The 17138-nt window shown below is 48.0% G+C and overlaps 2 gene segments (V, D, J or C); both read right to left on the reverse strand.

Moving 5' to 3' along the window:
- The window catches only part of LOC125168486 (immunoglobulin heavy constant gamma 1-like), a 533257-nt gene that overhangs the window by 328746 nt on the left and 187373 nt on the right, over positions 1–17138 (reverse strand).
- Positions 1–17138, reverse strand: part of LOC125168481 (immunoglobulin delta heavy chain-like) — a 724259-nt gene that overhangs the window by 278218 nt on the left and 428903 nt on the right.

The raw sequence follows: 17138 nt of genomic DNA on the forward strand, positions 1-17138 counted from the left end.
AAACATGTAAATATCCATTTCGCTATTAAGGTTGAAAAAATGTCCATCCAGCATATGAATGGTGTTCATCATCACTAATCATCAGAGAATTCCATCCCCGATCCACTGAGATATCACCTCACAACTGATAGCAAGGCTATTATAAAATAAGGCAAACACAACGAGAACATCTCAAATGTTGCTGAGGATGTGGAGAACAGACAATCCTAGAATTCACTTGATAGGAGTGCAACATAGTGTAGCCACTATGGAAAACTGCGGTGAAATAACCCACTAAACTGAGTTCCTAATCTGCTCCCAGACAGTTGACTTCATGTCCAGCTGAGTGTGAGGAAGGTCTGGGCCTCATGTTCTGTGGAGAGGAGGTGCAGAGACAGGTGGATCCAGTGGATGATTCCTTAACTCCTTCAGTAGAATGGACCCTAGGCTGACCGTTTTGTAAGACTTGACTCAGTGTGCCTCCCCACTGGTTGTCTCTGGCTTCCGAACTGGATGGAGAACAAAAGGAGTGAAGGGTAGAAACTACCCTTTTCTCTCACAGGAACGTGTATATACTGAGAATCCTTGAGAGAAAGTCGCGGAGTTGATGAAGATGCTGTGGGGTTTCGACAACCACAAGGGTCTTTATTCATGGTCTCTCTTCATGGGCATCAAAGGAAAACCTTAAGGAAAGTAAAAGGAGAGAGGAGCTGCTCAAATATATTAAATTTAGATCACTTGAATGAGTCAGTCTCCTCTGTTTGAAAATCACTTACATGTATTTTAAATGGTGGCCCGTGTACTTGTGAGGCACAGGTCTGTATATGAGTTGATTTATCCCCAAGCTTGGTCTCTGTCAAGGTCAGTACTACTATATGACTGTTCACTCTAAATGTTAGAAGACATCTGTGTTTGTAAATGGTTTAGGAAACAGTGTGTGCTGTTTACTGGTCAGCATGAAGTTTCCAGGGCGTGATGAGAAAGATGCTTCACAGGAAACTTGACCCTGAAACACTGGTTCTGGATATGAATTCTGAGACCTTAGGTGCCCCCTGGAGACCTGTGAACCCACAGGTTACCTACGTGGCTCCTGGTGTCCTGTGCGTTCCTGATGACCTGAGTGCCCCCAGGTGAACTGAGTGGCAACTAGTGACCTCAATGCCCCATGGAGACCTGAGCATCCCCCTGGAGGTCTGAGTGCTCCATGCAGAACTGAGCGACCCTGGTGTCCTCAGCTCCCCCTGGTAACCTGAGCACCCCAGGAGATCTCAGTTACCCCTGGTTTCCTGAGTGCCCCCTCGTGACTTTTAAATAACCTAAGGAAAATTGCAATCTTTGGGCCCATGCTCAGCTCTCAGAAGTCCTTGGTGGTGTTTGAGCCAGCTCTGTGGCTAGGCCTATCCTGTCCTGTTCACCCTTATAGGTGGTTCTGATTGTGTGGCTGTCAACCCTGGGGGAACCTCCAAGGGTGTGGCCAGCACCTGCTTTATCCCTCTTCCTCTTGCCTAACAAACTGCCTAACTGATGGACATGTGGCTCTTGTGGTCTGGACCCTAGTATGTGATAATAGAATATAGGATAGTATGTGAACTATCCACTGCATCCACTCTGCTGGGGTCGGTGGATCCAATTCCACCAGAAATTACTGGTTGAGATGGAGAATCCCAAGATGCTGCCAGTGAGGTGCAGAGTGTGCAAGGCACTCACCAGTTGGGCACAACCCCTGCAGCTGCACCTGGGACAGGACCCCTGGGGACAAGGAGACTCAGCCTGGGCCAGTCACCAGCAGTCACAACCATTCCCATCATCCCACATCTGACATCTAAAACCCTCACCTTTAGGACCTCTCACCAGGCACAAGGAAGGCCCTACAGTCTCTTCTGTTTCTCGAATACAGTTCTGCCTTCCTTAGGGACTTCAGCTCTGTCTGAGGAGAGAGCTGTGGGCTCCCACACCCTGAGATTGGAGTTTACTCTAGATCTAGAGAAGTTTGCCTGTGTGGGAGGGAGCATGTCCTTATAAGTGGACAAAAATTGAGTCAGGCTCCCCTTGTCCTTCCAGGTCCACCTGTGGGCATCTCTTTGTGGATCCACAGGCTTGTTGGTCCTCGGTCAAGGCAGCACTTGGTCTATGAATTGTGTTGGAGGCAGGTCAAGTGATGGCCTCACCTTTCTGATCAGATAGTGAACAAATGAGTGGATCACAATTCACTATACTCTATCTGTCCAAAAGATATTTGAAGGGATCCATATTTTCTCCAGAAACCTTTCCAAATCAAGTCTTTAAATACATTCAATTTTAACAGTCATTCCTCACATAACTGCATAGGAAAAATCTATATTGATGTCCAGTCTGGTGTAAATATAACAAGCAAAGGACACTTGTTCCCAGGATCACATTTCTTTTAGTTTCCACACTGATGTATTAACCTCACCTGAAAACTACCTGCACAGCATGGGCACACATGGAGACTTCTGATCTTGATGGTTCTCTGCTGATGGGGTTTGCTTCCTCAGTCATCTGCAAAGCTTGGAAGCAGTGCCGACATCTTTAAGTGCACAGACACCAAGACATGGACACCTTTCTGTCACCTGCAGATATGATTCCCATGCATGGCTGGTGTCTCCATCTCCTGAGAAATCCCCATCCAACACAAGGGGCTGTTAACTCAGGGAGGAGGCACAGATGTCACAGAAAAGTTGGGGACTCTTCACTGATATGGCACAGAGACCATCAGTATCTGAGGTAAAAAGTTAATGGCACTAAAACAACCACATTAATGAAAATGGATTGGCTGACCTGGACATCATTGGAATCTAAAAATCCGGAGCCTAAAGAAATTGTAGAAAATGTGTTCATAGTCCTGAAGGCATGTGCCAAGAGGATAAATGCCGAGTTAGCTGAATAGACTTCAAATAGAGATCAGAATGCTAGATAGTAGATAGATGATAAGTGGATAGGTGATGGATGATAGAGGGTAGATAGATGATAGATAGATAATAGATAATTTTATGTTATATTAAAGTCATTATAGAGGATTCACATCTTTATGAATGTATTTGAATGAAATTACCCACTATTGGCAATATTTGTTAAAAGACCATAATTTCATACGGAAAAGAATATTTGACACCAACTTTAGATATACAAAATAAATAATTATGACTTCAATATTTTCTGAATACAGCTTCCACATAGGGCAGCACATGCCTCCTTGTAGATTCCTCCTCCCTCTGGGGCTTTGGCTTCCACTCCCATTTGTTCCCAGGGTCTCCCTTCCCAGGATGTCCTGAGCTCTGGGATGTGCAGGGACAAGAGCTCTGTCCTGGATCTGGACCATCATCCCTCTAGCCTAACATTTACAGCTCCTTCCAGGCCCTTGCTCAACCACCAGGCTTCTGCCAACCAGGCTCCATCCCTGCATCCACCACCTGCCAGCCTCCTTCATTTCCTGTGGATTTAACAACAGTTTGTTAGGTTGGCAGGTCTCCTAATAATACTTCACATTGAGGAAAGAACTGTATAGGTAAAACATGACAGACTCTCTCCACAATAGCCTTGAGCTCATTCCCATGATGTTATTATTTTGTACCCCATCTCAGCCCCTTGACCCCACAGTCTTGCATTAGAAATGGTCACTTTCATGAACGGAACTGAATCTGTCCCCCCTACACAACTGGTCCATCCTATCTATCTACTCTATATGGTCATCAGACAACCACCAAGCTAAGAAGGAACACAATACAGAGTGTGAAGACATAAGTATTTATAGAAATAACTTTATAAAATTTTATCTAATAATCAAAGTAATGAGATATTTACAGAAGTAACCTAAATATGGCAAATGACCATGTTTATTATAAGATTCTATGAGTTTAGATGAACATAATCAAGTTACAGGACAACCAAATAACCACAAGTCAAAGAAATGTATCATTCTCAGGTCTATCCAAACCCTCTCCTTTCCACACCAATCAGTTTCCTATCTCTCCCTTTCTCTCTGGGCCTCGCGTGTTCTCTGTCTCAAAAATAAATAAACATTACAAAAATAAAGATACGTACAGGTCAGTGAGATTTAATGGAGAACCCAGAAATAATCCCCTTCATCTTTGGTCAACTGAATTTTGACAAGAGCAGACAACATGACATTGGGGAAACAATGGTCTTTTTAATAAAGGGTGCTAGACAGCTGGCTATCCATGTGCAGAGGAATGAAATTGCGTCCAGACCTCACACCATATAAAAACTCAAATCAAAATGGATCAACAGTTTAAATGTAAAATCATGAGCTCTGGAAGCAATATATCGAGATAAATCTTCATGACCATTGGGTTTAGCAATGCTGTTAGAGATGACACCAAAGCACAAGCAAGGAAAGAAAAAGTAGACAAATTTAGTTTTCTCAACATTAGAAACCTTTGTACACCAGAAGATGCTATCCCCAAAGTGAAAAGACAAAGCCTAATGGAAGGTAATATTTGCACAGTATTTGTCTGGTAAGAATCTGTTATGCAGAATGTATAAAGAGTTTTTACAACTCATCAACAAAAAGACAACCCAATTTTTAATATGGACAATGGATTTGGATATATCTTTCCCCAGTGCAATCATACAAATGGTGAATACCACTTGAAAAGATATTAAACATCCATAGTCCTTATGGAAATGAAGATTTAAACCACAGTGAGATACCCTTTTACACGCACTAAAAATGCTCTAATCAATACAACTACAAAATAACAAATGTTGGTAAAGATGTTGAGAAATTGGAACCCTTCAACCTTGCTTGTGGAAATGTAAAATGGTGGAGACTATGTGTAAAATAGTTTGGCAATTCCCCCCCCCCTAAAAAAAGATAAAAACATAGAATTGCCATATGGCCCAACAATACTCCTCCTAGATGTATATCTCGAAGAATTGAAAACAGTTGTTTAAACAAAGTGCATGTGCACATACATAGCAGCACTGTTCACAATAGCCAAATTGTAGAAACTATGCAAATGCATATCGGTGTGTGAATGGATAAACAACTTGGGGCAGACCCTTAAACAGGAATACTATTCTGTCATACAAAGAAATAAAGTAAAATGTTGTGGCTGTAGAGAATACTGGTTTCTCAGAAAGCTATCACAGAACTCCACATCTGCACTTACATCTGGAAATTTAAAGCAAAGCCTTGAGCAGGTATTCATGTTCCCATATTCATAGCCGCTTCTTCACAACAGCCAAAAGATGGAAACACCACAAGTAACTATTCACAGATGAGTAAATAAACAAAATGTAGTATATACACAATGGAATATGATTCAGCCTTAAAAAGGAAGAGAGTTCTGACACACACTAGCACACCGACTGAACTAGGCAGTCATTATGCTGAGTGAAATGAGCCAGTGACAGAAGGAAAATACACTATGGTTCCACTTAAGTGAGGTGTCCAGAAAAGTCATACTCAGAGACACCAAGTAGAATGTGGCTGTAGGGGCCGAGGGGAAATTGGAATTGGGATTTAGGGTTTAATAGATACAGAGTTTCCCTAGGGGAACATGACAACGTTCTAGAGATGGATGTACAACAGTGTGAATGCAGTTAATGCCAGACAACTGTATGCTTAAAGTGACTTATGTGGTAAATGTTATGTTACGTACATTTAATCAGAATTTAAAAATGAAGGACTGATACACGTAACACATGGGTGAATGCAGAAAACATCCTCAGTGGCAGAAGCCATCCAGAAAAGGCCTCTCAGGAACCATCTTGCTCTTTTTTTTTTTTTTTTAACATTTATTATTTATTGTTGAAAAACAGAGACAGAGACAGGTCATGATAGCGGGAGGGGCAGAGCAAGAGGGAGACACACAATCTGAAGCAATCTGCAGGCTCTGAGCTGTTAGCACAGAGCACAAAGCAGGCGCTGGAACCCATCAATTGGAGATCATGACCTGAAGTGAACTCGGCCTTTAGCAGACTGAGACCCCAGGCGCCCCAGGAACCACCTTGCTCTTTAAATCCCCCCCCAGGTTACACAGGGGAAAGTCTCAGGAGCACTTCCCCCAAAAGAAACCGGATCAGAATGGGAAAAGACATTTCACAGTGGGGCAGGAGGGGAAACTTGAAGTGGGCCTGTGGTCTGGGTTCTAATGTGGAAACGCAGGGATTTCCTCATTTGGGGTTCTGTGGTGGTTTCTCGGGAGGGCATCCCCGTTTGGGTTAAAACACACCAAAGTATCTCATGTGAAGTGGCAAACGCGGCAAAGAAACAAGCGTCCAGGTAAAGTGTATTTGCGCTGCTGTGACACGTTCACTGCACGTCTGAAATCACAGAGTAAGGTACTCCTCCAAACAACCGTGTCAGCCCCGCATGACAGAAGCAAGAGAGGGGTCAAACGCTGTGACGTAGGCCCACGCCCAGACCCAGCTCACCCAGGCGGAGAGGCCACGGGCCCTGCAGGAGGCAGCACGTGAGCCAGAGGCACGTGGGAGGGTTCAATTGGTGGCCACGTGTCTTGGGTGCAGCGGAAGCAGTGGGATTTGGAATTCCGGTTGTCCATAAGACGCCACGAATAAGCTGTTAGAAGTGCGAAAACCAATGAAGGGACATCTCACCGAAGTGGACTCGGGAGGCGGGGAGGGGAGGCTGGAAGGCGGAGCCCAGCACCCAGGGTCAGGCTCCGGAACAACCCACCGCTACAGACCCAAGATTAGAACCCTCCGCGGAGAGAAGCCCCAGGCTCAGGCCCCGCCAGGGGGAGCTGTGCCCTGCGGCCCCTACAGGAAACCCACCGCGCCTGCAGCCGGGCCCGGGAGGCGCCTGCTCGCCCTGCAGCCCTGCTTTCCTCCTGCGGACCTCGCTTCAAAACCACCCTCCCAACTTCCTCTTCTCCGGAAACAGCGTTCCTCTCCGTGTGCTCCCCACCCGGCCGCGGTTCTGCCACAGCTTGCTGGGCCCGGATGGCAATTCTCCGCTACTCCTGAATAAACCCCCTTTTGCTGGTAACGTAACTGGCGGCGTTGTTTCCAAGGGCAACGGAAGGATAAACGAGGACACTCGCGGGATAGGAGATCAGCACGCACACACCACGTGCACGTCTGCACGCTCCTGACGACCCGTCGGAAAGAGCAAGGAAGAGACGGTGCCATTTACAACCGCAGCAGAAGGAACGACGTGCCCCAGAGGAAATCTGAGCAAGGAGGTGGCAGGCCTGCTGTCCCAGGACAGGGCGCTGGGGACAGAAACGGAGGAAGACGCACGGGGGCGGAGAGCGGCTCTGTGCTCCTGGCCGCGGAGGAACCGACCCCGTGAGCACGTCTGTCCTTCCCGGAGCGACCTGCAGCTCCGGGGTGTCGCACCGAACTCCCCACGGCGCCGTCGCAGACTCGGGAAGGACACGCCGCCCCGCGCGGAGGCTGAAGGGACCCGCGAGGCCAGAGCGGCGGGAGTGCAAGCTCCGCCAGGGGACCCCGCTCCTGGACCGCGAACCGCATGAGGAAGCGGCGGGAACCGAGTGGGCGCGGAGCAGGAACAGGGCCGCGCAGCCCCGCCGCCCGGCGCCGGTGAGGTAAGCCCCGCGGGGGACACGGTGTCACCGCGCACGACGCCGCGCAAGGTCCTTTCCCCCCAGGGTCTGGGGAACACCGCCGCCCTCAGCCTCCAGGTTCCTGAAGCTCCTCCTCCAGGGGCCTGGCTTTCTCCTCACTTGCTCCTCCCTTGGCGGGACGTGAGGAGACCGGGTTCTTGTCCGTGTGGACGCGGGGCCACGTGCCCCTGTATCCTCCACAGCGGGTCCTGAGGAGCCGGGTTCTTGTCCGTGTGGACGCGGGGCCACGTGCCCCTGAATCCTCCACAGCGGGTCCTGACAAAACCGGGTTCTTGTCCGTGTGGACGCGGGGCCACGTCCCCCTGAATCCTCCACAGCGGGTCCTGACAAAACCGGGTTCTTGTCCGTGTGGACGCGGGGCCACGTCCCCCTGAATCCTCCATAGCGGGTCCTGAGGAGACCGGGTTCTTGTCCGTGTGGACGCGGGGCCACGTGCCCCTGAATCCTCCACAGCGGGTCCTGAGAGGACCGGGTTCTTGTCCGTGTGGACGCGGGGCCACGTGCCCCTGAATCCTGCACAGCGGGTCCTGAGAGGACCGGGTTCTTGTCAGTGTGGACGCGGGGCCACGTCCCCCTGAATCCTCCACAGTTGGTCCTGAGGAGACCGGGTTCTTGTCGGTGTGGACATGGTCCCTCGTCTCCCCGAAGTCTCCACAGCGGGACCTGAGGGGACCAGGTTCTTGTCTGTGTGGACGCAGGCCCAGGTCCTCCCGAATCCTCCACAGCCGGTCCTGACAAAACCGGGTACTTGTCCGTGTGGACGCGGGGCCACGTGCCCCTGAATCCTCCACAGCGGGTCTTGAGGAGACCGGGTTCTTGTCCGTGTGGACGCGGGGCCACGTGCCCCTGAATCCTCCACAGCGGGTCCTGAGAGGACCGGGTTCTTGTCCGTGTGGACGCGGGGCCACGTGCCCCTGAATCCTGCACAGCGGGTCCTGAGAGGACCGGGTTCTTGTCAGTGTGGACGCGGGGCCACGTCCCCCTGAATCCTCCACAGTTGGTCCTGAGGAGACCGGGTTCTTGTCGGTGTGGACATGGTCCCTCATCTCCCCGAAGTCTCCACAGCGGGACCTGAGGGGACCAGGTTCTTGTCTGTGTGGACGCAGGCCCAGGTCCTCCCGAATCCTCCACAGCCGGTCCTGACAAAACCGGGTACTTGTCCGTGTGGACGCGGGGCCACGTATCCCAGAATCCTCCACAGTGGGTCCTGTGGAGACCGGGTTCTTGTCCGTGTGGATGCGGGGCCACGTCCCCCTGAATCCTCCACAGCGGTTCCTGACGAAACCGGGTTCTTGTCCGTGTGGATGCGGGGCCACGTCTCCCTGAATCTCCACAGAGGGACCTGAGGAGACCGATTTTTGTCCGTGTGGACGCGGGGCCACGTGCCCCTGAATCCTCCACAGCTTTTCCTGAGAGGACCGGGTTCTTGACTGTGTGGACGTGAGCACTCGTCCACCCGAAGTCTCCACCTCGGGTCCTGATGAATCCGGGTTCTTGTTGGTGTGGACATGGGCCCTCGTCTCCCCGAAGTCTCCACAGCGGGTCCTGTGGAGACCGGGTTCTTGTCAGCATGGACACAGGCCCTAGTCCTCCCGAATCCTCTGCAGGGGGTCCTGTGGAGACCAGGTTCTTCTGGGTTTGGATGTGGGCCCTGGTCCTCTTGAATCCTTCACAGCGGGTCCTGACGAAACCAGCTGGTCGGCGTGGACATGGGCCCTCCTCCGCCGGAAGTCTCCACAGTGGGTCCTGAGATCAGGTTCTTGCCAAATGGACAGGAACCCATGTCGTCCTGTTCCCCCACTGTGAATGTAATGGCACAGACTTAAGATCAGAGTGGTCCTTCATGAAGAACTCCTTAGATTGTGTTGTCAAGGGTCTCTACTCCAGGTTGGAAATGGTCAAGGGATCTTGGGCGCATGACACAAGGCAAAAACAAAAAACAAAAACCCCACACTCTTTGAATTGTCCCCATTCTGTCTTAGAGGTGGATTGGGTCTCTCCCAGTGGGCCTGTGCTGCCATGCCATAAAAATCCAAGTCCCAGGAATCAGAGCTTCTTTCTTCCTACCTCTGTGGGCTCTGGGTGCTTGGGGAGCGTCTTCCTCAGAGCCTTCCCCCCCTTTTTTTTGTCTGTGTCTCCTGCCCTGTGCCTTGGCGTGCTTGTCATGGTCTTTTGATAGAGTGAAAAGTCTGGAGGCTCCTCTAGGGTGTCTCTGTAAACAGGCTGTGGATACTTTGAGTTTTTCAGTGAATGATGACTTTGGCGGTCTTGGACCAATCCAGTCAGCTGCAGCATGTCAAGTGCTGTAAGCAACAGTCGGAGCCAATGACAAAGACCCACAAAAGCCAATCAATGTCCTTGTCTCCCTCCCTTTGGACAAATGATTCTAGGAAGCCTTGCATTTCCATGATGGTATAGTGCCTGTCACCATTTCTGTCTCTCACGCTGGTCCTTGGACATGTAGGTGTAGTGGATCGTGACAGGGAAAATCTGGGATAGAAGTTATTTCTTCCCAGAGTCGTGTTCTGTGGCCTCCCACACTGAGGTGTCCCACCCAATACCTGACAGGTGGGGAGCCATTGGTGACAGCAGCGAGGATTGCAGCCACTAGGGGGAGCTTGCCTTGGCCAAGTCCTCCACCCTGGGTGCCATGATGCTCCTTGTAGATTTGCCTCCATCACTAGCTAGGGCTGGCTAATCAAGCACAACACCACAGTGCTGGCCGCAACACAGTGGACAAGGAGCTGATGTCTTCTTCGACAGTAATCTAGGAACACTGTCCTCGGTGCCCACCTCCTTTGGAGGTAAATAGGAAATACACACCCCTGCACCCCCAGACTGGTGCCTGCTTGTTTGTCTCTGCAGGGAGTCTGACCTTTTATGGCACTGATAATTTAGGGTGAGGGTTTCTGGCAACACCTGGCATAAGCCCAAATCAAAGCTACAGACCACCAGCAAGCACCAGCTCCTTCCCACAGCAACTGAGACGTGAGGGTGAGGAATGAGTGAGCCATTCTTAGGTCTAAGGCATTGTAGGGGGGCATCAGCTAGGTTCCCAATCCCATCCTTGGGGATAAATGTATTGTGGGACCTCAGCTTCTGGACTGAATTAAGAACATGTAGACTGTGACCTGCTGAAGGAAGTGGCAACAGCAAGTCACAGTGGGTGACAGGCAGCTCCCTAGGCATCTGAGCTCTCGCATGGGGTACATGAGATGTGTGGGCCCCTTGTGACTGAAGGTGGGGTTTCAGTACACCCCCAACAAAGGAAATGGAAGCACAGGATTTATGACTTACAGAGCCCACAACAAGAGGGCACAAGGACCCAGGGAAGGGCAGGCCTCCATCCCACATTCGCAATGATCAGGACATAGAAAACAGGGTAGCAAGTACAGGATTTCTTGGGAGCGGATGGGGCTGAATTCGCTAACTTTCACAGGCTCACCTCTGTGTTATTCTAGAAGGTGCTTGGAAAACCAAAGCGGGTGTCCTAGGCGGATTCTTATCTACAGTTAAACTCACTGAATAGTAGGCAAGAGAAAGAGAGCAGGGATTCACGTTCACCGAGCTCCCTCTAGATGCCAGAGTCATCCATAGGCACTTGTGCCTACCTTTCTGATTGATTTATGGGGTGCTTCTTTCAGCCTCATGGTCTCAGTCTCCCACATTTGGAAAGTTGCTCTCCAGAGAGGCACAGCTTGCGCTAGGTGGAACCTAATGCCAGTCCCCTTCCCTCACAGCCCACAGACACCCCCGTGTGGACAGGCAGTATGGGTGTGTGGTAGCCCTCCTTTATCCTGAGCCCACATGGGACTGGGGGAAGAACAGATTACCTGGAGAATGAGAAACTTTTCAGTCCACAACAGCGTAGTTTTGGAGAAAACTCATGAAGTTGCCAATAAAGGAGCTTGTGTCAACTTTTCTTAATTCTGGAACCAGGGGCGCCTGGGTGGCGCAGTTGGTTAAGCGTCCGACTTCAGCCAGGTCACGATCTCGCGGTCCGTGATTTCGAGCCCCGCATCAGGCTCTGGGCTGATGGCTCGGAGCCTGGAGCCTGTTTCTGATTCTGTGTCTCCCTCTCTCTCTGCCCCTCCCCCGTTCATGCTCTGTCTCTCTCTGTCCCAAAAATAAATTAAAAAATAAAAAAATAAAATAAAAAAAAATTCTGGAACCAGACACTTCTGCTCAAGAAACAGCTGTGATTCAGGTCCTCTTCCCAGAAACTAAGGCTCAGTTTGGGCTCTTACAGGCTTAAAAACTACATGAAGGCCACAAGCATGCAGTTTTCAAGTTTTATTTCAGAGTGCTGGTCGGTGACCCATGAGAGACCTGGTGTCAGAGCTGTGATGTGCCTGAGGACCCCTGTGTCTCCCGCAGACCCTTGGAAACGTGGATGTCAGCTGTGCCGCCTCAATACTTTATTTTTACAGATGCACCAGATGCATTGTCTATAGTTGTTCAGGGGTCTGGAGGCTAAATTATGGATTGTCTTCTCCAAAAATCTCTTCCTTAACTTTCTCTGTGTTTATAGTTCTGACATTTCTAGAAACAACAAAGAGGAATGCAGCTATTAGGGCATAAATGTCACCAAAAACCACTCTGAGATATACCATGGATTCATGACTTTGCCTGACTGACTGAATTCTTCTTGGAGGGGTCCACAGTCTTTGCTCCCACCAGTGCCTTGTCCGTGCACCATGGAGGATCCCAGCCTATGTGGCAGTGGCAGTTCCTGTTATGGTTGCACATCCCTCTGTGACTGCATTTCTCTGGGATACAGTCATAATTCAGCTGAGCCCCACTGCCATTGGAGTAGGTATCCTGACAGAACTTTCCAGAAGCACAGGAAGTACCAGTTCTCACATGACCAATCTCGGTTGTTCCTGTGCTACGATGTGAATCCAGCCCCAAACATCAGAACCCTGGATCTCAGGCAGATGGAATCCAACATGCTCTTGCAGCTGAGGGAGATGTGTGACATTCCTACACTGCAGCCTTCCATATGGAACGTCTGTGTGGGAATGGGGTTCAGCGTTGAATTCCCCGGGGTCGTCTGCAGTGTCTATATTGGCTGCCTTTATGATTTATGGTATAGCAGACACCTTCATCTTTCCCAGAATTTCTGCCAAAACTTTCTTGGCAGTGAATAGTGCGGTCAGTGCAGTTTCCATGATAGCAGCAGCCCTGTTCAGTGCACGCGGTTCCATCTTGCATATGGAAGTCATCAGGGTATGCCAAGTTCACCCCATGGCAGGACTCTGGAAGATCATGTATATTTTGGATTGGTCTGCAGAGTGTCCTAGCAGCGGAGTTGGCGCAGTCTGTATAGCGTCTGCCTGTATTACATTTGCCCACAGGGGTTCAGATACAATCACGCATACAGCCTAGATTGCTGTAGCACTGGTTGAATGAGCCGCAGTCACACTGCTTTCCTGGATCCACTGTGTAGTTTCCATAATGATAGTGGGTCAGGCTTTTATTTAACTGCACCATTTCAGTGTTGAACCTGCACTTGCCTGTTCCACAATTTATTATGTGCTGCATATGAATGAAGGAACAGTTCCTGAAAGCTTCCATTATACCAGTTAATTGGGTCCTAAGGCAGCTGGACCTTTTTTGGCAAGCACATTCATCAGTGTCAATGCACAAGCCACTATTTCTTGCAATCTGATGTGTTGCTATGATAGACAAGAGTAAGTAATGTCTGCCTAAATAACCCAGAATGATGGCATATAACCCATTGGTGGATGGCATATAGAATATACAACTGGAGTGCAATGAACCTCATGGGGCCCATCTCAAATCACATTAAGGGTGAATGTGTTTTAAGAAATCAAAAATACTTTGACTCATACTATTGCAGAGAAAAAAAGGGGCTCTGATGCAACACATAATTGCCTGTGTGAGCTTGATGTCTCTCACTATAAATGACCATGAAACCACTAACTTACATCAATACCATGAAATATTGACTCAATTAAGCTAACTAGCCTTATTAGAAATTGGGCACTTTTTTCCATGTGATTAACACACTATACATTGTTTTGATACTGAGAGCAAGTCCTTTGAAAATTCTGTGATGGGATGAACAGAACTTACTAGAGATCCTTGGGGCTGCACTGGCATTTCCTTGAGGAACAGGGGGTCCCCTGTCCTCCTTATATCCCAGGTTATAAGTAGGTCCCATTGCACAGATGTCTGCGACTCTCTGAGAAACAAAGTGTTCAAACCATTGGAAATCACTGAGGGGTCTCATTTCATAGGCAAGTTAATCCAACTTCATGATATCTTCAAGGCTGCCATAGCCTGTGTCACTTGTGACCATGGAAAAAGAATCTCCTCCAGGTAGCCGAGGTAGTAACAGTCTGGAGGCATGAAGGGGTAGTCCATATGCAAGGCTCCCTGAGCATCCTGAGTCATCATCAGCAGAGTCTGGACCAAAAGAGTTTCTTGTGCCTCATGTGGATAACATGGCTCTTGCCCCCAAAATGCAGGATATAGGACAGCCAGCCAGGCATCTGAACGCCCTTGCCGTGGTGCAACTCCTTCTTGGGAATTACCACCTCAGAAGAGATGTAGCACCATGAGGGACGACCTTGAGAACCTTGGACAGGAGCCAGCACTGCCCACAGTGCAAACAGCAAGAGGGGTGCCCTCAGGGTGACCTAGCCCTCTGCCAGCCTCATACCCCTGCTCAGGGACATCTGCCAGTGAGAATGGATAAATGGAGGATCCTCAGCAAAGCCAGGTCTAGACCATCAGACAGAGCAGAGGGCTGTGCCAGGTGGCCAGCACCCTACACCTGGGGGCCACCTGTGGGGTTCAGCAACAGTCCCAGGGTGTGGCATTGGGTGAACTGCACATGAGTTAAGCTGGGGTGGATGTGGGAGGGGCAGGTGGGCCATGGTCAAAAGTGGTCACTTGGACATGGGTAGGGATTTGGACCCAGACACCTGGCTCTAGTCAACACCTCAATCTATCCTCCAGCTACTTGGATATGGGCTATGCAGTTATAACACCCTGAACTTCTCTACCAATTCCATGTCCTGTGGTACTGCTGGGTCACTTTCTTTGGATGACTACTTTTCCTCATTACAGAGACCACTGCTTTTGCTTCCTTGTGATGTGGAGGTAAGCATTGTCAATTTTAACTTTATGAGTGATGGTAAAAAATCTCTTTGTAGTTTTATGTGTCTTATTCTCCTTGGCTATTAGTTTGCAAGCCATTTGATCCTTTTGGTTTTTGCTTTGAAGGTTCCTCTGAGTTCACTGAGGAAAACATTTCTCAGTATTCTGAGTGATGATTGGTGAACTACAAGGTTGTATTTTAGTATTTTCTTATGCCAGCTGGGGAGAACAGAAAGTACTGCTGACCATGTGTGAGCCCCAGGGGTTTTCTCCTCTAATCCCTTATGGTGGTTGTTTCCTGGCCTCTGGCAGTCTCCTCCCATGTAGTTTGGTTCCCTCTTCAGCTGGAGATTCAGGGAAGTTGAGGTTACTTTGGCAGCTTGTACCATGGAGTCTGCCCATGATCCAAAGATGGTATTGACCATGGAACTGCCTTGTTTAAGTACCCTCTACTGCTTTAAAACCCCCTGGGTCAGGGAGAAACCTCAGAGTTGCACATGGACAAGAGTTTGCCTTTTCCCCAGTGTCTGGCCTTCTGAATATAGCTCAAATTACTTTCCCACAAAACTGAAACTTTGAACATTGACCTTTCCAGCAACAGGCAGCTGAATTTGGGTTTTGATAACAATGAAATGGAGAGTGAAATGGCAGTTTCCAGGGCCTGGCAGGGAGGGTCAATGAAGAGTAGATCTCAAGGGCTATGATTTTGTGTTATGCAAGATGATTAAGTTCTAGAGGGGTCTGCACAACATTACCCCTGTAATTAACAATACTGTAATGTATGGTTAAAATTTTGTGAAGAGTGTGGGTCTCATGTTCAGTGAGACCTTACCACAATATAAAAGTAAAAGACACGAGTTTTGCTTCTCACACAACAGTGTGCTGAACTGCGTGGACACACTCTCTACTGATAATTTGAAAATAATTTAAAAAAACTTATATGTTTTGAAAACTAACCCTGAGAATATGTCATTTACAGATATATTCTTCTATTCCATATGTTGCTTTTTTGTTTTGTTGATTGTTGCCTTCACTGTCCAGAAGCTTGCTATTTTGAGGTAGTCTCTCTCTATATATAATTTTCTTGTATTATATTAATGTAAATTCAAGTCTGTTAACATACAGTGTAGTACTGCTTTTAGGGGTAGAATTTAGGGAACCATCGTATACATATAACACCCAGTTCTCATTTCAACCAGTGCCCTCCTTAATGGCCACATGCCATTTAGCCCACCTCCCCCACTTCCCCTCAGTTTGTTCTTTGTATTTAAGAGTGTCTTCTGGTTTCCTCCCTCTCTGTTTTGATTTATTTTATTTTTCCTTTCCATATGTTGTGTTTCTTCTATTCCACTAGTGTGTGAAATCATAGGATATTTGACTTTTTCTGACTGACTTGTTCCACTTAGCATAATACACTGTAGTTCCATCCACATTATTGTACTTGGCAAGATGTCATTCTTTTTGATGGCTAAGTAATATTCCATTGTATATGTTTACCACCTCTTCTTTATGCATTCATGTGTTGATGAATATTTGGGCTGTTCCACAATTTGTTTTTTGTTGATAAGGCTGCCATAAAGATTGGGATGCACGTGCCCCTTCGAATCAGCATTTTGGCATTCTTTGGATACCTTTGGTATCCTTAGATAAATGCAATTGCTTGATCACAGAATAGTTCCGTTTTTCATTTTTTGAGGAATCTCCACATTGTTTTCCAGAGTGGCTGCGCCAGTTTGCATTAGCATGAACAGTGCGAAAGGGTTTCGCTTTCTCTGCATCCTTGCTGACATTTTGTGTTTTCTGAATTGTTAATTTTCGTCATTGTGACAGGTGTGAGTTGGTATCTCATTGTGGTTTTGATTTATATTTCACTGATGAAGAGTGTTGTTGAGCATCTTTATTCGTGTCTTTTTGCCATCTGGATGTCTTCTTTGGAAAAAATATGTATTCATGTCTTCTGCCCATTTCTTTACTGGATTATTTGTCTTTTGAGTGTTGAGTTTGGTAAGTTCTTTATAGATTTTGGATACTAACTCTTTATCTGAGATGTCATACAAATATCTCCCCCCCATTTTGTCAGTTGCCTTTTAGTTTTGTTAATTTGTTCTTTGCTGTGCAGAAGCTTTTTATCTTGATGAGATCCCAGTAGTTTATTTTTGCTATTGTTTCCCTTGCCTCTGGGGACATGTCTAGTAAGAACTTGTTCTGGCCAAGGTCAAAGAGGTTGGTGCCTGTGTTCTCCTCTAGGATTTTGATGGTTTCCTGTCTCACATTTAGGTCTTTCATTCAATTTGTATTTATTTTTGTGTGTACTGTAAGAAAGTGATCCAGGTTCATTACAAGTTCACGATGCTGTCCAGTTTTCCCAACACCAGTTGTTGAAAGGACTTTTTCCATTTGATAGTCTTGCTTTCCTGCTCTGTCAAAGATTAGTTG

Source organism: Prionailurus viverrinus, chromosome B3, assembly GCF_022837055.1.
Source record: "Prionailurus viverrinus isolate Anna chromosome B3, UM_Priviv_1.0, whole genome shotgun sequence".
NCBI classification, from domain to species: domain Eukaryota; kingdom Metazoa; phylum Chordata; class Mammalia; order Carnivora; family Felidae; genus Prionailurus; species Prionailurus viverrinus.